Here is a 17,886-nt window from a genome sequence, read left to right as displayed (position 1 = left end):
AGTATGATTGTGTCGCCCACTGCAAAGACTAGATTCTTGCATATGGAGGTAAAAGGCTAAGTTAAACAGTTGTCTTCATCACTTTTGCTCTTTTTCCGAGTAACAATCGTCTCCCACCCCATTTCTTGTCTCTAAAATGCCAGCACTGAGACATTATTGCTAGGGACAAATCAAAGGAGGTTTATTACCAACAAGTGTGTGCAGTTCGTGTGGAACACCTGGCTTTAAAATTATTCAATGACGAAGCTGTTCAAAGATGTGGTGAAGTGAAAAAAACTGTATTTTATAACAAATTAGTGAAAAAGTTTACAGCACCTGGAAATCCCAAGAGGTCTCCGATACAGGTACTGACCAGGCCCAATCCTGGATTGCTTCCGAGATTAGACGGCATCGGGATTTTTCATGGTGGTATGGCCGTAAGCGAAGGACACACCTGGAAAAATCTCTGAATAGTCCCTTGTGTATATGTCAAAGTATGATTGTGTCGCCCACTGCAAAGACTAGATTCTTGCATATGGAGGTAAAAGGCTAAGTTAAACAGTTGTCTTCATCACTGTTGCTCTTTTTTCGAGTAACAATCGGCTCCCACCCCATTTCTTGTCTCTAAAATGCCAGCACTGAGACATTGTTGCTAGGGACAAATCAAAGGAGGTTTATTACCAACAAGTGTGTGCAGTTCGTGGGGAACACCTGGCTTTAAAATTATTCAATGACGAAGCTGTTCAAAGATGTGGTGAAGTGAAAAAAACTGTATTTTATAACAAATTAGTGAAAAAGCTTACAGCACCTGGTATTCCCAAGAGGTCTCCCATACAGGTACTGACCAGGCCAGACCCTGGATTGCTTCCGAGATCAGACGGGATCGGGCTTTTTCAGGGTGGTATGGCCGTAAGCGAAGAAAACACCTTGAAAAATCTCTGAAAAATCCCTTGTGTATATGTCAAAGTATGATTGTGTCGCCCACTGCAAAGACTATATTCTTGCATATGGAGGTAAAAGGCTAAGTTAAACAGTTGTCTTCATCACTGTTGCTCTTTTCGAGTAACAATCGGCTCCCACCCCATTTCTTGTCTCTAAAATGCCAGCACTGAGACATTATTGCTAGGGACAAATCAAAGGAGGTTTATTACCAACAAGTGTGTGCAGTTCGTGTGGAACACCTGGCTTTAAAATTATTCAATGACGAAGCTGTTCCAAGATGTAGTGAAGTGAAAAAAACTGTATTTTATAACAAATTAGTGAAAAAGCTTACAGCACCTGGTATTCCCAAGAGGTCTCCCATACTGGTACTGACCAGGCCCAACCCTGGATTGCTTCTGAGATCAGACGGGATCGGGCTTTTTCAGAGTGGTATGGCCGTAAGCGAATGACACACCTTGAAAAATCTCTGAAAAATCCCTTGTGCATATGTCAAAGTATGATTGTGTCACCCACTGCAAAGACTAGATTCTTGCATAAGGAGGTAAAAGGCTAAGTTAAACAGTTGTCTTCATCACTGTTGCTCTTTTTTCGAGTAACAATCGGCTCCCACCCCATTTCTTGTCTCTAAAATGCCAGCACTGAGACATTATTGCTAGGGACAAATCAAAGGAGGTTTATTACCAACAAGTGTGTGCTGTTCGTGTGGAACACCTGGCTTTAAATTTATTCCATGACGAAGCTGTTCAAAGATGTGGTTAAGTGAAAAAAACTGTATTTTATAACAAATTAGTGAAAAAGCTTACAGCACCTGGTATTCCCAAGAGGTCTCCCATACAGGTACTGACCAGGCCCAACCCTGGATTGATTCCGAGATCAGAGGGGATCGGGCTTTTTCAGGGTGGTATGGCCGTAAGCGAAAAACACACCTTGAAAAATCTCTTAAAAATCCCTTGTGTATATGTCAAAGTATGATTGTGTCGCCCACTGCAAAGACTAGATTCTTGCATATGGAGGTAAAAGGCTAAGTTAAACAGTTGTCTTCATCACTGTTGATCTTTTTTCGAGTAACAATCGGCTCCCACCCCATTTCTTGTCTCTAAAATGCCAGCACTGAGACATTATTGCTAGGGACAAATCAACGGAGGTTTATTACCAACAAGTGTGTGCAGTTCGTGTGGAACACCTGGCTTTAAAATTATTCAATGACGAAGCTGTTCCAAGATGTGGTGAAGTGAAAAAAACTGTATTTTATAACAAATTAGTGAAAAAGCTTACAGCACCTGGTATTCCCAAGAGGTCTCCCATACTGGTACTGACCAGGCCCAACCCTGGATAACTTCTGAGATCAGACGGGATCGGGCTTTTTCAGGGTGGTATGGCCGTAAGCGAATGACACACCTTGAAAAATCTCTGAAAAATCCCTTGTGTATATGTCAAAGTATGATTGTGTCGCCCACTGCAAAGACTAGATTCTTGCATATGGAGGTAAAAGGCTAAGTTAAACAGTTGTCTTCATCACTGTTGCTCTTTTTTCGAGTAACAATCGGCTCCCACCCCATTTCTTGTCTCTAAAATGCCAGCACTGAGACATTATTGCTAGGGACAAATCAAAGGAGGTTTAATACCAACAAGTGTGTGCTGTTCGTGTGGAACACCTGGCTTTAAAATTATTCCATGACGAAGCTGTTCAAAGATGTGGTTAAGTGAAAAAAACTGTATTTTATAACAAATTAGTGAAAAAGCTTACAGCACCTGGTATTCCCAAGAGGTCTCCTATACAGGTACTGACCAGGCCCAACCCTGGATTGATTCCGAGATCAGAGGGGATCAGGCTTTTTCAGGGTGGTATGGCTGTAAGCGAAGGAAAAACCTTGAAACATCTCTGGAAAATCCCTTGTGTATTTGTCAAGGAATGATTGTGTCGCCCACTGCAAAGACTAGATTCTTGCATATAGAGGTAAAAGGCTAATTTAAACAGGTGTCTTCATCATTGTTGCTCTTCTTTAGACTCTAACAATTAGCTCCCACCCCATTTCTTGTCTCTAAAATGCCAGCACTGAGACATTATTGCTAGGGACAAATAAAAGGAGGTTTATTACCAACAAGTGTGTGCAGTTCGTGTGGAACACCTGGCTTTAAAATTATTCAATGACGAAGCTGTTCAAAGATGAGGTGAAGTGAAAAAAACTGTATTTTATAACAAATTAGTGAAAAAGCTTACAGCACCTGGTATTCCCAATAGGTCTCCCATACAGGTACTGACCAGGCCCAACCCTGGATTGCTTCCGAGATCAGACGGGATCGGGCTTTTTCTGGGTGGTATGGCCGTAAGCGAAAAACACACCTTGAAAAATCTCTTAAAAATCCCTTGTGTATATGTCAAAGTATGATTGTGTCGCCCACTGCAAAGACTAGATTCTTGCATATGGAGGTAAAAGGCTAAGTTAAACAGTTGTCTTCATCACTGTTGCTCTTTTTTCGAGTAACAATCGGCTCCCACCCCATTTCTTGTCTCTAAAATGCCAGCACTGAGACATTATTGCTAGGGGCAAATCAAAGGAGGTTTATTACCAACAAGTGTGTGCAGTTCGTGTGGAACACCTGGCTTTAAAATTATTCAATGACGAAGCTGTTCAAAGATGTGGTGAAGTGAAAAAAACTGTATTTTATAACAAATTAGTGAAAAAGCTTACAGAACCTGGTATTCCCAAGAGGTCTCCCATACAGGTACTGACCAGGCCAGTTCCGAGATCAGAGGGGATCAGGCTTTTTCAGGGTGGTATGGCTGTAAGCGAAGGAAAAACCTTGAAAAATCTCTGAAAAATCCCTTGTGTATTTGTCAAGGTATGATTGCGTCGCCCACTGCAAAGACTAGATTCTTGCATATAGAGGTAAAAGGCTAAGTTAAACAGTTGTCTTCATCATTGTTGCTCTTCTTTAGACTCTAACAATTGGCTCCCACCCCATTTCTTGTCTCTAAAATGCCAGCACTGAGACATTATTGCTAGGGACAAATCAAAGGAGGTTTATTACCAACAAGTGTGTGCTGTTCGTGTGGAACACCTGGCTTTAAAATTATTCCATGACGAAGCTGTTCAAAGATGTGGTTAAGTGAAAAAAACTGTATTTTATAACAAATTAGTGAAAAAGCTTACAGCACCTGGTATTCCCAAGAGGTCTCCCATACAGGTACTGACCAGGCCCAACCCTGGATTGATTCCGAGATCAGAGGGGATCGGGCTTTTTCAGGGTGGTATGGCCGTAAGCGAAAAACACACCTTGAAAAATCTCTTAAAAATCCCTTGTGTATATGTCAAAGTATGATTGTGTCGCCCACTGCAAAGACTAGATTCTTGCATATGGAGGTAAAAGGCTAAGTTAAACAGTTGTCTTCATCACTGTTGATCTTTTTTCGAGTAACAATCGGCTCCCACCCCATTTCTTGTCTCTAAAATGCCAGCACTGAGACATTATTGCTAGGGACAAATCAAAGGAGGTTTATTACCAACAAGTGTGTGCAGTTCGTGTGGAACACCTGGCTTTAAAATTATTCAATGACGAAGCTGTTCCAAGATGTGGTGAAGTGAAAAAAACTGTATTTTATAACAAATTAGTGAAAAAGCTTACAGCACCTGGTATTCCCAAGAGGTCTCCCATACTGGTACTGACCAGGCCCAACCCTGGATTGCTTCTGAGATCAGACGGGATCGGGCTTTTTCAGGGTGGTATGGCCGTAAGCGAATGACACACCTTGAAAAATCTCTGAAAAATCCCTTGTGTATATGTCAAAGTATGATTGTGTCACCCACTGCAAAGACTAGATTCTTGCATATGGAGGTAAAAGGCTAAGTTAAACAGTTGTCTTCATCACTGTTGCTCTTTTTTCGAGTAACAATCGGCTCCCACCCCATTTCTTGTCTCTAAAATGCCAGCACTGAGACATTATTGCTAGGGACAAATCAAAGGAGGTTTATTACCAACAAGTGTGTGCTGTTCGTGTGGAACACCTGGCTTTAAAATTATTCCATGACGAAGCTGTTCAAAGATGTGGTTAAGTGAAAAAAACTGTATTTTATAACAAATTAGTGAAAAAGCTTACAGCACCTGGTATTCCCAAGAGGTCTCCTATACAGGTACTGACCAGGCCCAACCCTGGATTGATTCCGAGATCAGAGGGGATCGGGCTTTTTCAGGGTGGTATGGCTGTAAGCGAAGGAAAAACCTTGAAACATCTCTGGAAAATCCCTTGTGTATTTGTCAAGGAATGATTGTGTCGCCCACTGCAAAGACTAGATTCTTGCATATAGAGGTAAAAGGCTAATTTAAACAGGTGTCTTCATCATTGTTGCTCTTCTTTAGACTCTAACAATTAGCTCCCACCCCATTTCTTGTCTCTAAAATGCCAGCACTGAGACATTATTGCTAGGGACAAATAAAAGGAGGTTTATTACCAACAAGTGTGTGCAGTTCGTGTGGAACACCTGGCTTTAAAATTATTCAATGACGAAGCTGTTCAAAGATGAGGTGAAGTGAAAAAAACTGTATTTTATAACAAATTAGTGAAAAAGCTTACAGCACCTGGTATTCCCAATAGGTCTCCCATACAGGTACTGACCAGTCCCAACCCTGGATTGCTTCCGAGATCAGACGGGATCGGGCTTTTTCTGGGTGGTATGGCCGTAAGCGAAAAACACACCTTGAAAAATCTCTTAAAAATCCCTTGTGTATATGTCAAAGTATGATTGTGTCGCCCACTGCAAAGACTAGATTCTTGCATATGGAGGTAAAAGGCTAAGTTAAACAGTTGTCTTCATCACTGTTGCTCTTTTTTCGAGTAACAATCGGCTCCCACCCCATTTCTTGTCTCTAAAATGCCAGCACTGAGACATTATTGCTAGGGGCAAATCAAAGGAGGTTTATTACCAACAAGTGTGTGCAGTTCGTGTGGAACACCTGGCTTTAAAATTATTCAATGACGAAGCTGTTCAAAGATGTGGTGAAGTGAAAAAAACTGTATTTTATAACAAATTAGTGAAAAAGCTTACAGAACCTGGTATTCCCAAGAGGTCTCCCATACAGGTACTGACCAGGCCAGTTCCGAGATCAGAGGGGATCAGGCTTTTTCAGGGTGGTATGGCTGTAAGCGAAGGAAAAACCTTGAAAAATCTCTGAAAAATCCCTTGTGTATTTGTCAAGGTATGATTGCGTCGCCCACTGCAAAGACTAGATTCTTGCATATAGAGGTAAAAGGCTAAGTTAAACAGTTGTCTTCATCATTGTTGCTCTTCTTTAGACTCTAACAATTGGCTCCCACCCCATTTCTTGTCTCTAAAATGCCAGCACTGAGACATTATTGCTAGGGACAAATCAAAGGAGGTTTATTACCAACAAATGTGTGCTGTTCGTGTGGAACACCTGGCTTTAAAATTATTCCATGACGAAGCTGTTCAAAGATGTGGTTAAGTGAAAAAAACTGTATTTTATAACAAATTAGTGAAAAAGCTTACAGCACCTGGTATTCCCAAGAGGTCTCCCATACAGGTACTGACCAGGCCCAACCCTGGATTGATTCCGAGATCAGAGGGGATCGGGCTTTTTCAGGGTGGTATGGCCGTAAGCGAAAAACACACCTTGAAAAATCTCTGAAAAATCCCTTGTGTATATGTCAAAGTATGATTGTGTCGCCCACTGCAAAGACTAGATTCTTGCATATGGAGGTAAAAGGCTAAGTTAAACAGTTGTCTTCATCACTGTTGATCTTTTTTCGAGTAACAATCGGCTCCCACCCCATTTCTTGTCTCTAAAATGCCAGCACTGAGACATTATTGCTAGGGACAAATCAAAGGAGGTTTATTACCAACAAGTGTGTGCAGTTCGTGTGGAACACCTGGCTTTAAAATTATTCAATGACGAAGCTGTTCCAAGATGTGGTGAAGTGAAAAAAACTGTATTTTATAACAAATTAGTGAAAAAGCTTACAGCACCTGGTATTCCCAAGAGGTCTCCCATACTGGTACTGACCAGGCCCAACCCTGGATTGCTTCTGAGATCAGACGGGATCGGGCTTTTTCAGGGTGGTATGGCCGTAAGCGAATGACACACCTTGAAAAATCTCTGAAAAATCCCTTGTGTATATGTCAAAGTATGATTGTGTCACCCACTGCAAAGACTAGATTCTTGCATATGGAGGTAAAAGGCTAAGTTAAACAGTTGTCTTCATCACTGTTGCTCTTTTTTCGAGTAACAATCGGCTCCCACCCCATTTCTTGTCTCTAAAATGCCAGCACTGAGACATTATTGCTAGGGACAAATCAAAGGAGGTTTATTACCAACAAGTGTGTGCTGTTCGTGTGGAACACCTGGCTTTAAAATTATTCCATGACGAAGCTGTTCAAAGATGTGGTTAAGTGAAAAAAACTGTATTTTATAACAAATTAGTGAAAAAGCTTACAGCACCTGGTATTCCCAAGAGGTCTCCTATACAGGTACTGACCAGGCCCAACCCTGGATTGATTCCGAGATCAGAGGGGATCGGGCTTTTTCAGGGTGGTATGGCTGTAAGCGAAGGAAAAACCTTGAAACATCTCTGGAAAATCCCTTGTGTATTTGTCAAGGAATGATTGTGTCGCCCACTGCAAAGACTAGATTCTTGCATATAGAGGTAAAAGGCTAATTTAAACAGTTGTCTTCATCATTGTTGCTCTTCTTTAGACTCTAACAATTAGCTCCCACCCCATTTCTTGTCTCTAAAATGCCAGCACTGAGACATTATTGCTAGGGACAAATAAAAGGAGGTTTATTACCAACAAGTGTGTGCAGTTCGTGTGGAACACCTGGCTTTAAAATTATTCAATGACGAAGCTGTTCAAAGATGAGGTGAAGTGAAAAAAACTGTATTTTATAACAAATTAGTGAAAAAGCTTACAGCACCTGGTATTCCCAATAGGTCTCCCATACAGGTACTGACCAGGCCCAACCCTGGATTGCTTCCGAGATCAGACGGGATCGGGCTTTTTCTGGGTGGTATGGCCGTAAGCGAAAATCACACCTTGAAAAATCTCTTAAAAATCCCTTGTGTATATGTCAAAGTATGATTGTGTCGCCCACTGCAAAGACTAGATTCTTGCATATGGAGGTAAAAGGCTAAGTTAAACAGTTGTCTTCATCACTGTTGCTCTTTTTTCGAGTAACAATCGGCTCCCACCCCATTTCTTGTCTCTAAAATGCCAGCACTGAGACATTATTGCTAGGGGCAAATCAAAGGAGTTTTATTACCAACAAGTGTGTGCAGTTCGTGTGGAACACCTGGCTTTAAAATTATTCAATGACGAAGCTGTTCAAAGATGTGGTGAAGTGAAAAAAACTGTATTTTATAACAAATTAGTGAAAAAGCTTACAGAACCTGGTATTCCCAAGAGGTCTCCCATACAGGTACTGACCAGGCCAGTTCCGAGATCAGAGGGGATCAGGCTTTTTCAGGGTGGTATGGCTGTAAGCGAAGGAAAAACCTTGAAAAATCTCTGAAAAATCCCTTGTGTATTTGTCAAGGTATGATTGCGTCGCCCACTGCAAAGACTAGATTCTTGCATATAGAGGTAAAAGGCTAAGTTAAACAGTTGTCTTCATCATTGTTGCTCTTCTTTAGACTCTAACAATTGGCTCCCACCCCATTTCTTGTCTCTAAAATGCCAGCACTGAGACATTATTGCTAGGGACAAATCAAAGGAGGTTTATTACCAACAAGTGTGTGCAGTTCGTGTGGAACACCTGGCTTTAAAATTATTCAATGACGAAGCTGTTCAAAGCTGTGGTGAAGTGAAAAAAACTGTATTTTATAACAAATTAGTGAAAAAGCTTACAGCACCTGGTATTCCCAAGAGGTCTCCCATACAGGTACTGACCAGGTCCAACCCTGGATTGCTTCCGAGATCAGACGGGATCGGGCTTTTACAGGGTGGTATTGCCGTAAGTGAAGAAAACACCTTGAAAAATCTCTGAAAAATCCCTTGTGTATATGTCAAAGTATGATTGTGTCGCCCACTGCAAAGACTAGATTCTTGCATATGGAGGTAAAAGGCTAAGTTAAACAGTTGTCTTCATCACTTTTGCTCTTTTTCCGAGTAACAATCGTCTCCCACCCCATTTCTTGTCTCTAAAATGCCAGCACTGAGACATTATTGCTAGGGACAAATCAAAGGAGGTTTATTACCAACAAGTGTGTGCAGTTCGTGTGGAACACCTGGCTTTAAAATTATTCAATGACGAAGCTGTTCAAAGATGTGGTGAAGTGAAAAAAACTGTATTTTATAACAAATTAGTGAAAAAGCTTACAGCACCTGGTATTCCCAAGAGGTCTCCCATACAGGTACTGACCAGGCCCAACCCTGGATTGATTCCGAGATCAGAGGGGATCGGGCTTTTTCAGGGTGGTATGGCCGTAAGCGAAAAACACACCTTGAAAAATCTCTTAAAAATCCCTTGTGTATATGTCAAAGTATGATTGTGTCGCCCACTGCAAAGACTAGATTCTTGCATATGGAGGTAAAAGGCTAAGTTAAACAGTTGTCTTCATCACTGTTGATCTTTTTTCGAGTAACAATCGGCTCCCACCCCATTTCTTGTCTCTAAAATGCCAGCACTGAGACATTATTGCTAGGGACAAATCAAAGGAGGTTTATTACCAACAAATGTGTGCAGTTCGTGTGGAACACCTGGCTTTAAAATTATTCAATGACGAAGCTGTTCCAAGATGTGGTGAAGTGAAAAAAACTGTATTTTATAACAAATTAGTGAAAAAGCTTACAGCACCTGGTATTCCCAAGAGGTCTCCCATACTGGTACTGACCAGGCCCAACCCTGGATTGCTTCTGAGATCAGACGGGATCGGGCTTTTTCAGGGTGGTATGGCCGTAAGCGAATGACACACCTTGAAAAATCTCTGAAAAATCCCTTGTGTATATGTCAAAGTATGATTGTGTCACCCACTGCAAAGACTAGATTCTTGCATATGGAGGTAAAAGGCTAAGTTAAACAGTTGTCTTCATCACTGTTGCTCTTTTTTCGAGTAACAATCGGCTCCCACCCCATTTCTTGTCTCTAAAATGCCAGCACTGAGACATTATTGCTAGGGACAAATCAAAGGAGGTTTATTACCAACAAGTGTGTGCTGTTCGTGTGGAACACCTGGCTTTAAAATTATTCCATGACGAAGCTGTTCAAAGATGTGGTTAAGTGAAAAAAACTGTATTTTATAACAAATTAGTGAAAAAGCTTACAGCACCTGGTATTCCCAAGAGGTCTCCTATACAGGTACTGACCAGGCCCAACCCTGGATTGATTCCGAGATCAGAGGGGATCGGGCTTTTTAAGGGTGGTATGGCTGTAAGCGAAGGAAAAACCTTGAAACATCTCTGGAAAATCCCTTGTGTATTTGTCAAGGAATGATTGTGTCGCCCACTGCAAAGACTAGATTCTTGCATATAGAGGTAAAAGGCTAATTTAAACAGTTGTCTTCATCATTGTTGCTCTTCTTTAGACTCTAACAATTAGCTCCCACCCCATTTCTTGTCTCTAAAATGCCAGCACTGAGACATTATTGCTAGGTACAAATAAAAGGAGGTTTATTACCAACAAGTGTGTGCAGTTCGTGTGGAACACCTGGCTTTAAAATTATTCAATGACGAAGCTGTTCAAAGATGAGGTGAAGTGAAAAAAACTGTATTTTATAACAAATTAGTGAAAAAGCTTACAGTACCTGGTATTCCCAATAGGTCTCCCATACAGGTACTGACCAGGCCCAACCCTGGATTGCTTCCGAGATCAGACGGGATCGGGCTTTTTCTGGGTGGTATGGCCGTAAGCGAAAAACACACCTTGAAAAATCTCTTAAAAATCCCTTGTGTATATGTCAAAGTATGATTGTGTCGCCCACTGCAAAGACTAGATTCTTGCATATGGAGGTAAAAGGCTAAGTTAAACAGTTGTCTTCATCACTGTTGCTCTTTTTTCGAGTAACAATCGGCTCCCACCCCATTTCTTGTCTCTAAAATGCCAGCACTGAGACATTATTGCTAGGGGCAAATCAAAGGAGGTTTATTACCAACAAGTGTGTGCAGTTCGTGTGGAACACCTGGCTTTAAAATTATTCAATGACGAAGCTGTTCAAAGATGTGGTGAAGTGAAAAAAACTGTATTTTATAACAAATTAGTGAAAAAGCTTACAGAACCTGGTATTCCCAAGAGGTCTCCCATACAGGTACAGACCAGGCCAGTTCCGAGATCAGAGGGGATCAGGCTTTTTCAGGGTGGTATGGCTGTAAGCGAAGGAAAAACCTTGAAAAATCTCTGAAAAATCCCTTGTGTATTTGTCAAGGTATGATTGCGTCGCCCACTGCAAAGACTAGATTCTTGCATACAGAGGTAAAAGGCTAAGTTAAACAGTTGTCTTCATCATTGTTGCTCTTCTTTAGACTCTAACAATTGGCTCCCACCCCATTTCTTGTCTCTAAAATGCCAGCACTGAGACATTATTGCTAGGGACAAATCAAAGGAGGTTTATTACCAACAAGTGTGTGCAGTTCGTGTGGAACACCTGGCTTTAAAATTATTCAATGACGAAGCTGTTCAAAGCTGTGGTGAAGTGAAAAAAACTGTATTTTATAACAAATTAGTGAAAAAGCTTACAGCACCTGGTATTCCCAAGAGGTCTCCCATACAGGTACTGACCAGGCCCAACCCTGGATTGCTTCCGAGATCAGACGGGATCGGGCTTTTACAGGGTGGTATGGCCGTAAGTGAAGAAAACACCTTGAAAAATCTCTGAAAAATCCCTTGTGTATATGTCAAGGTATGATTGTGTCGCCCACTGCAAAGACTAGATTCTTGCATATGGAGGTAAAAGGCTAAGTTAAACAGTTGTCTTCATCACTGTTGATCTTTTTTCGAGTAACAATCGGCTCCCACCCCATTTCTTGTCTCTAAAATGCCAGCACTGAGACATTATTGCTAGGGACAAATCAAAGGAGGTTTATTACCAACAAGTGTGTGCAGTTCGTGTGGAACACCTGGCTTTAAAATTATTCAATGACGAAGCTGTTCCAAGATGTGGTGAAGTGAAAAAAACTGTATTTTATAACAAATTAGTGAAAAAGCTTACAGCACCTGGTATTCCCAAGAGGTCTCCCATACTGGTACTGACCAGGCCCAACCCTGGATTGCTTCTGAGATCAGACGGGATCGGGCTTTTTCAGGGTGGTATGGCCGTAAGCGAATGACACACCTTGAAAAATCTCTGAAAAATCCCTTGTGTATATGTCAAAGTATGATTGTGTCACCCACTGCAAAGACTAGATTCTTGCATATGGAGGTAAAAGGCTAAGTTAAACAGTTGTCTTCATCACTGTTGCTCTTTTTTCGAGTAACAATCGGCTCCCACCCCATTTCTTGTCTCTAAAATGCCAGCACTGAGACATTATTGCTAGGGACAAATCAAAGGAGGTTTATTACCAACAAGTGTGTGCAGTTCGTGTGGAACACCTGGCTTTAAAATTATTCCATGACGAAGCTGTTCAAAGATGTGGTTAAGTGAAAAAAACTGTATTTTATAACAAATTAGTGAAAAAGCTTACAGCACCTGGTATTCCCAAGAGGTCTCCTATACAGGTACAGACCAGGCCCAACCCTGGATTGATTCCGAGATCAGAGGGGATCGGGCTTTTTAAGGGTGGTATGGCTGTAAGCGAAGGAAAAACCTTGAAACATCTCTGGAAAATCCCTTGTGTATTTGTCAAGGAATGATTGTGTCGCCCACTGCAAAGACTAGATTCTTGCATATAGAGGTAAAAGGCTAATTTAAACAGTTGTCTTCATCATTGTTGCTCTTCTTTAGACTCTAACAATTAGCTCCCACCCCATTTCTTGTCTCTAAAATGCCAGCACTGAGACATTATTGCTAGGGACAAATAAAAGGAGGTTTATTACCAACAAGTTTGTGCAGTTCGTGTGGAACACCTGGCTTTAAAATTATTCAATGACGAAGCTGTTCAAAGATGAGGTGAAGTGAAAAAAACTGTATTTTATAACAAATTAGTGAAAAAGCTTACAGTACCTGGTATTCCCAATAGGTCTCCCATACAGGTACTGACCAGGCCCAACCCTGGATTGCTTCCGAGATCAGACGGGATCAGGCTTTTTCTGGGTGGTATGGCTGTAAGCGAAGGAAAAACCTTGAAAAATCTCTGAAAAATCCCTTGTGTATTTGTCAAGGTATGATTGTGTCGCCCACTGCAAAGACTAGATTCTTGCATATAGAGGTAAAAGGCTAAGTTAAACAGTTGTCTTCATCATTGTTGCTCTTCTTTAGACTCTAACAATTGGCTCCCACCCCATTTCTTGTCTCTAAAATGCCAGCACTGAGACATTATTGCTAGGGACAAATCAAAGGAGGTTTATTTCCAACAAGTGTGTGCAGTTCGTGTGGAACACCTGGCTTTAAAATTATTCAATGACGAAGCTGTTCAAAGCTGTGGTGAAGTGAAAAAAACTGTATTTTATAACAAATTAGTGAAAAAGCTTACAGCACCTGGTATTCCCAAGAGGTCTCCCATACAGGTACTGACCAGGCCCAACCCTGGATTGCTTCCGAGATCAGACGGGATCGGGGTTTTGTCAGGGTGGTATGGCCGAAAGCGAAGGAAAAACCTTGAAAAATCTCTGAAAAATCCCTTTTGTATTTGTCAAGGTTTGATTGTGTCGCCCACTGCAAAGGCTAGATTCTTGCATATAGAGGTAAAAGGCTAAGTTAAACAGTTGTCTTCATCATTGTTGCTCTTCTTTAGACTCTAACAATTGGCTCCCACCCCATTTCTTGTCTCTAAAATGCCAGCACTGAGACATTATTGCTAGGGACAAATCAAAGGAGGTTTATTTCCAACAAGTGTGTGCAGTTCGTGTGGAACACCTGGCTTTAAAATTATTCAATGACGAAGCTGTTCAAAGCTGTGGTGAAGTGAAAAAAACTGTATTTTATAACAAATTAGTGAAAAAGCTTAGAGCACCTGGTATTCCCAAGAGGTCTCCCATACAGGTACTGACCAGGCCCAACCCTCGAATGCTTCCGAGATCAGACGGGATTTGGCTTTTTCAGGGTGGTATGGCTGTAAGCAATGAAAAAACCTTGAAAAATCTCTGAAAAATCCCTTGTGTATTTGTCAAAGTATGATTGTGTCGCCCACTGCAAAGATTAGATTCTTGCATATGGAGGTAAAAGGCTAAGTTAAACAGTTGTCTTCATCACTGTTGCTCTTTTTTCGAGTAACAATCGGCTCCCACTCCATTTCTTGTCTCTTAAATGCCAGCACTGAGACATTATTGCTAGAGACAAATCAAAGGAGGTTTATTACCAACAAGTGTGTGCAGTTCGTGTGGAACACCTGGCTTTAAAATTATTCAATGACGAAGCTGTTCAAAGATGTGGTGAAGAGAAAAAAACTGTATTTTATAACAAATTAGTGAAAAAGCTTACAGCACCTGGTATTCCCAAGAGGTCTCCTATACAGGTACTGACCAGGCCCAACCCTGGATTGATTCCGAGATCAGAGGGGATCGGGCTTTTTAAGGGTGGTATGGCTGTAAGCGAAGGAAAAACCTTGAAACATCTCTGGAAAATCCCTTGTGTATTTGTCAAGGAATGATTGTGTCGCCCACTGCAAAGACTAGATTCTTGCATATAGAGGTAAAAGGCTAATTTAAACAGTTGTCTTCATCATTGTTGCTCTTCTTTAGACTCTAACAATTAGCTCCCACCCCATTTCTTGTCTCTAAAATGCCAGCACTGAGACATTATTGCTAGGTACAAATAAAAGGAGGTTTATTACCAACAAGTGTGTGCAGTTCGTGTGGAACACCTGGCTTTAAAATTATTCAATGACGAAGCTGTTCAAAGATGAGGTGAAGTGAAAAAAACTGTATTTTATAACAAATTAGTGAAAAAGCTTACAGTACCTGGTATCCCCAATAGGTCTCCCATACAGGTACTGACCAGGCCCAACCCTGGATTGCTTCCGAGATCAGACGGGATCGGGCTTTTTCTGGGTGGTATGGCCGTAAGCGAAAAACACACCTTGAAAAATCTCTTAAAAATCCCTTGTGTATATGTCAAAGTATGATTGTGTCGCCCACTGCAAAGACTAGATTCTTGCATATGGAGGTAAAAGGCTAAGTTAAACAGTTGTCTTCATCACTGTTGCTCTTTTTTCGAGTAACAATCGGCTCCCACCCCATTTCTTGTCTCTAAAATGCCAGCACTGAGACATTATTGCTAGGGGCAAATCAAAGGAGGTTTATTACCAACAAGTGTGTGCAGTTCGTGTGGAACACCTGGCTTTAAAATTATTCAATGACGAAGCTGTTCAAAGATGTGGTGAAGTGAAAAAAACTGTATTTTATAACAAATTAGTGAAAAAGCTTACAGAACCTGGTATTCCCAAGAGGTCTCCCATACAGGTACAGACCAGGCCAGTTCCGAGATCAGAGGGGATCAGGCTTTTTCAGGGTGGTATGGCTGTAAGCGAAGGAAAAACCTTGAAAAATCTCTGAAAAATCCCTTGTGTATTTGTCAAGGTATGATTGCGTCGCCCACTGCAAAGACTAGATTCTTGCATACAGAGGTAAAAGGCTAAGTTAAACAGTTGTCTTCATCATTGTTGCTCTTCTTTAGACTCTAACAATTGGCTCCCACCCCATTTCTTGTCTCTAAAATGCCAGCACTGAGACATTATTGCTAGGGACAAATCAAAGGAGGTTTATTACCAACAAGTGTGTGCAGTTCGTGTGGAACACCTGGCTTTAAAATTATTCAATGACGAAGCTGTTCAAAGCTGTGGTGAAGTGAAAAAAACTGTATTTTATAACAAATTAGTGAAAAAGCTTACAGCACCTGGTATTCCCAAGAGGTCTCCCATACAGGTACTGACCAGGCCCAACCGTGGATTGCTTCCGAGATCAGACGGGATCTGGCTTTTTCAGGGTGGTATGGCTGTAAGCAATGGAAAAACCTTGAAAAATCTCTGAAAAATCCCTTGTGTATTTGTCAAAGTATGATTGTGTCGCCCACTGCAAAGACTAGATTCTTGCATATGGAGGTAAAAGGCTAAGTTAAACAGTTGTCTTCATCACTGTTGCTCTTTTTTCGAGTAACAATCGGCTCCCACTCCATTTCTTGTCTCTAAAATGCCAGCACTGAGACATTATTGTTAGGGACAAATCAAACTAGGTTTATGACCAACAAGTGTGTGCAGTTCGTGTGGAACACCTGGCTTTAAAATTATTCAATGACGAAGCTGTTCAAAGATGTGGTGAAGTGAAAAAAACTGTATTTTATAACAAATTAGTGAAAAAGCTTACAGCATCTGGTATTCCCAAGAGGTCTCCCATACAGGTACTGACCAGGCCCAACCCTGTATTGATTCCAAGATCAGAGGGGATCGGGCTTTTTCAGGGTGGTATGACTGTAAGAGAAGGAAAAACAATGAAAAATCTCTGAAAAATCCCTTGTGTATTTGTCAAGGTATGATTGTGTCGCCCACTGCAAAGACTAGATTCTTGCATATAGAGGTAAAAGGCTAAGTTAAACAGTTGTCTTCATCATTGTTGCTCTTCTTTAGACTCTAACAATTGGCTCCCACCCCATTTCTTGTCTCTAAAATGCCAGCACTGAGACATTATTGCTAGGGATGAATCAAAGGAGGTTTATTACCAACAAGTGTGTGCAGTTCGTGTGGAACACCTGGCTTTAAAATTATTCAATGACGAAGCTGTTCATAGCTGTGGTGAAGTGAAAAAAACTGTATTTTATAACAAATTAGTGAAAAAGCTTACAGCACCTGGTATTCCCAAGAGGTCTCCCATACAGGTACTGACCAGGCCCAACCCTGGATTGATTCCGAGATCAGACGGGATCGGGCTTTTTCAGGGTGGTATGGCCGTAAGCGATGGGAAAATCTTGAAAAATCTCTGAAAAATCCCTTGTGTATATGTCAAAGTATGATTGTGTCGCTCGCTGCAAAGACTAGATTCTTGCATATGGAGGTAAAAGGCTAAGTTAAACAGTTGTCTTCATCACTGTTGCTCTTTTTTCGAGTAACAATCGGCTCCCACCCCATTTCTTGTCTCTAAAATGCCAGCACTGAGACATTATTGCTAGGTACAAATAAAAGGAGGTTTATTACCAACAAGTGTGTGCAGTTCGTGTGGAACACCTGGCTTTAAAATTATTCAATGACGAAGCTGTTCAAAGATGAGGTGAAGTGAAAAAAACTGTATTTTATAACAAATTAGTGAAAAAGCTTACAGTACCTGGTATTCCCAATAGGTCTCCCATACAGGTACTGACCAGGCCCAACCCTGGATTGCTTCCGAGATCAGACGGGATCGGGCTTTTTCTGGGTGGTATGGCCGTAAGCGAAAAACACACCTTGAAAAATCTCTTAAAAATCCCTTGTGTATATGTCAAAGTATGATTGTGTCGCCCACTGCAAAGACTAGATTCTTGCATATGGAGGTAAAAGGCTAAGTTAAACAGTTGTCTTCATCACTGTTGCTCTTTTTTCGAGTAACAATCGGCTCCCACCCCATTTCTTGTCTCTAAAATGCCAGCACTGAGACATTATTGCTAGGGGCAAATCAAAGGAGGTTTATTACCAACAAGTGTGTGCAGTTCGTGTGGAACACCTGGCTTTAAAATTATTCAATGACGAAGCTGTTCAAAGATGTGGTGAAGTGAAAAAAACTGTATTTTATAACAAATTAGTGAAAAAGCTTACAGAACCTGGTATTCCCAAGAGGTCTCCCATACAGGTACAGACCAGGCCAGTTCCGAGATCAGAGGGGATCAGGCTTTTTCAGGGTGGTATGGCTGTAAGCGAAGGAAAAACCTTGAAAAATCTCTGAAAAATCCCTTGTGTATTT

The 17,886-nt window shown here is 41.2% G+C and overlaps 6 non-coding genes and 25 pseudogenes across 6 annotated transcripts; all 31 read right to left on the bottom strand.

Moving 5' to 3' along the window:
* Nucleotides 1-775: 775 nt before the first annotated feature.
* LOC139067062 (5S ribosomal RNA) lies at nucleotides 776-894 on the bottom strand (annotated as a pseudogene).
* Nucleotides 895-1,245: 351 nt separating this feature from the next.
* Nucleotides 1,246-1,364, bottom strand: LOC139066956 (5S ribosomal RNA; annotated as a pseudogene).
* A 353-nt stretch (nucleotides 1,365-1,717) lies between these two features.
* On the bottom strand, nucleotides 1,718-1,836 carry LOC139066428 (5S ribosomal RNA). Its single transcript, XR_011519325.1, has one exon. It is a non-coding gene; the product is annotated as a 5S ribosomal RNA (ribosomal RNA).
* A 353-nt stretch (nucleotides 1,837-2,189) lies between these two features.
* LOC139068373 (5S ribosomal RNA) lies at nucleotides 2,190-2,308 on the bottom strand. Its single transcript, XR_011519972.1, has one exon. It is a non-coding gene; the product is annotated as a 5S ribosomal RNA (ribosomal RNA).
* A 353-nt stretch (nucleotides 2,309-2,661) lies between these two features.
* LOC139067163 (5S ribosomal RNA) lies at nucleotides 2,662-2,780 on the bottom strand (annotated as a pseudogene).
* Nucleotides 2,781-3,135: 355 nt separating this feature from the next.
* On the bottom strand, nucleotides 3,136-3,254 carry LOC139067008 (5S ribosomal RNA; annotated as a pseudogene).
* An 815-nt stretch (nucleotides 3,255-4,069) lies between these two features.
* Nucleotides 4,070-4,188, bottom strand: LOC139066427 (5S ribosomal RNA). Its single transcript, XR_011519324.1, has one exon. It is a non-coding gene; the product is annotated as a 5S ribosomal RNA (ribosomal RNA).
* Nucleotides 4,189-4,541: 353 nt separating this feature from the next.
* LOC139066739 (5S ribosomal RNA) lies at nucleotides 4,542-4,660 on the bottom strand (annotated as a pseudogene).
* A 353-nt stretch (nucleotides 4,661-5,013) lies between these two features.
* Nucleotides 5,014-5,132, bottom strand: LOC139066858 (5S ribosomal RNA; annotated as a pseudogene).
* A 355-nt stretch (nucleotides 5,133-5,487) lies between these two features.
* On the bottom strand, nucleotides 5,488-5,606 carry LOC139067645 (5S ribosomal RNA; annotated as a pseudogene).
* Nucleotides 5,607-6,421: 815 nt separating this feature from the next.
* On the bottom strand, nucleotides 6,422-6,540 carry LOC139066425 (5S ribosomal RNA). Its single transcript, XR_011519322.1, has one exon. It is a non-coding gene; the product is annotated as a 5S ribosomal RNA (ribosomal RNA).
* Nucleotides 6,541-6,893: 353 nt separating this feature from the next.
* On the bottom strand, nucleotides 6,894-7,012 carry LOC139066738 (5S ribosomal RNA; annotated as a pseudogene).
* Nucleotides 7,013-7,365: 353 nt separating this feature from the next.
* Nucleotides 7,366-7,484, bottom strand: LOC139066856 (5S ribosomal RNA; annotated as a pseudogene).
* Nucleotides 7,485-7,839: 355 nt separating this feature from the next.
* Nucleotides 7,840-7,958, bottom strand: LOC139067007 (5S ribosomal RNA; annotated as a pseudogene).
* Nucleotides 7,959-8,773: 815 nt separating this feature from the next.
* On the bottom strand, nucleotides 8,774-8,892 carry LOC139067276 (5S ribosomal RNA; annotated as a pseudogene).
* A 353-nt stretch (nucleotides 8,893-9,245) lies between these two features.
* Nucleotides 9,246-9,364, bottom strand: LOC139066424 (5S ribosomal RNA). The gene has a single exon (XR_011519321.1). It is a non-coding gene; the product is annotated as a 5S ribosomal RNA (ribosomal RNA).
* A 353-nt stretch (nucleotides 9,365-9,717) lies between these two features.
* LOC139066737 (5S ribosomal RNA) lies at nucleotides 9,718-9,836 on the bottom strand (annotated as a pseudogene).
* A 353-nt stretch (nucleotides 9,837-10,189) lies between these two features.
* Nucleotides 10,190-10,308, bottom strand: LOC139067103 (5S ribosomal RNA; annotated as a pseudogene).
* A 355-nt stretch (nucleotides 10,309-10,663) lies between these two features.
* LOC139067314 (5S ribosomal RNA) lies at nucleotides 10,664-10,782 on the bottom strand (annotated as a pseudogene).
* Nucleotides 10,783-11,597: 815 nt separating this feature from the next.
* Nucleotides 11,598-11,716, bottom strand: LOC139066744 (5S ribosomal RNA; annotated as a pseudogene).
* A 353-nt stretch (nucleotides 11,717-12,069) lies between these two features.
* LOC139066736 (5S ribosomal RNA) lies at nucleotides 12,070-12,188 on the bottom strand (annotated as a pseudogene).
* Nucleotides 12,189-12,541: 353 nt separating this feature from the next.
* Nucleotides 12,542-12,660, bottom strand: LOC139067378 (5S ribosomal RNA; annotated as a pseudogene).
* A 355-nt stretch (nucleotides 12,661-13,015) lies between these two features.
* Nucleotides 13,016-13,134, bottom strand: LOC139067613 (5S ribosomal RNA; annotated as a pseudogene).
* A 355-nt stretch (nucleotides 13,135-13,489) lies between these two features.
* Nucleotides 13,490-13,609, bottom strand: LOC139067183 (5S ribosomal RNA; annotated as a pseudogene).
* Nucleotides 13,610-13,964: 355 nt separating this feature from the next.
* On the bottom strand, nucleotides 13,965-14,083 carry LOC139068138 (5S ribosomal RNA; annotated as a pseudogene).
* Nucleotides 14,084-14,436: 353 nt separating this feature from the next.
* On the bottom strand, nucleotides 14,437-14,555 carry LOC139067102 (5S ribosomal RNA; annotated as a pseudogene).
* Nucleotides 14,556-14,910: 355 nt separating this feature from the next.
* LOC139067735 (5S ribosomal RNA) lies at nucleotides 14,911-15,029 on the bottom strand (annotated as a pseudogene).
* Nucleotides 15,030-15,844: 815 nt separating this feature from the next.
* LOC139067282 (5S ribosomal RNA) lies at nucleotides 15,845-15,963 on the bottom strand (annotated as a pseudogene).
* Nucleotides 15,964-16,316: 353 nt separating this feature from the next.
* Nucleotides 16,317-16,435, bottom strand: LOC139067572 (5S ribosomal RNA; annotated as a pseudogene).
* Nucleotides 16,436-16,790: 355 nt separating this feature from the next.
* On the bottom strand, nucleotides 16,791-16,909 carry LOC139068350 (5S ribosomal RNA). The gene has a single exon (XR_011519949.1). It is a non-coding gene; the product is annotated as a 5S ribosomal RNA (ribosomal RNA).
* A 353-nt stretch (nucleotides 16,910-17,262) lies between these two features.
* LOC139067313 (5S ribosomal RNA) lies at nucleotides 17,263-17,381 on the bottom strand (annotated as a pseudogene).
* Between the last annotated feature and the right edge of the window lie 505 nt (nucleotides 17,382-17,886).

Source organism: Nothobranchius furzeri, chromosome 2 (assembly GCF_043380555.1).
Source record: "Nothobranchius furzeri strain GRZ-AD chromosome 2, NfurGRZ-RIMD1, whole genome shotgun sequence".
Lineage (NCBI taxonomy): Eukaryota > Metazoa > Chordata > Actinopteri > Cyprinodontiformes > Nothobranchiidae > Nothobranchius > Nothobranchius furzeri.
Note: the sequence above shows the minus strand (reverse complement) of the source record. Positions and strands in the feature narration are given on the sequence as shown.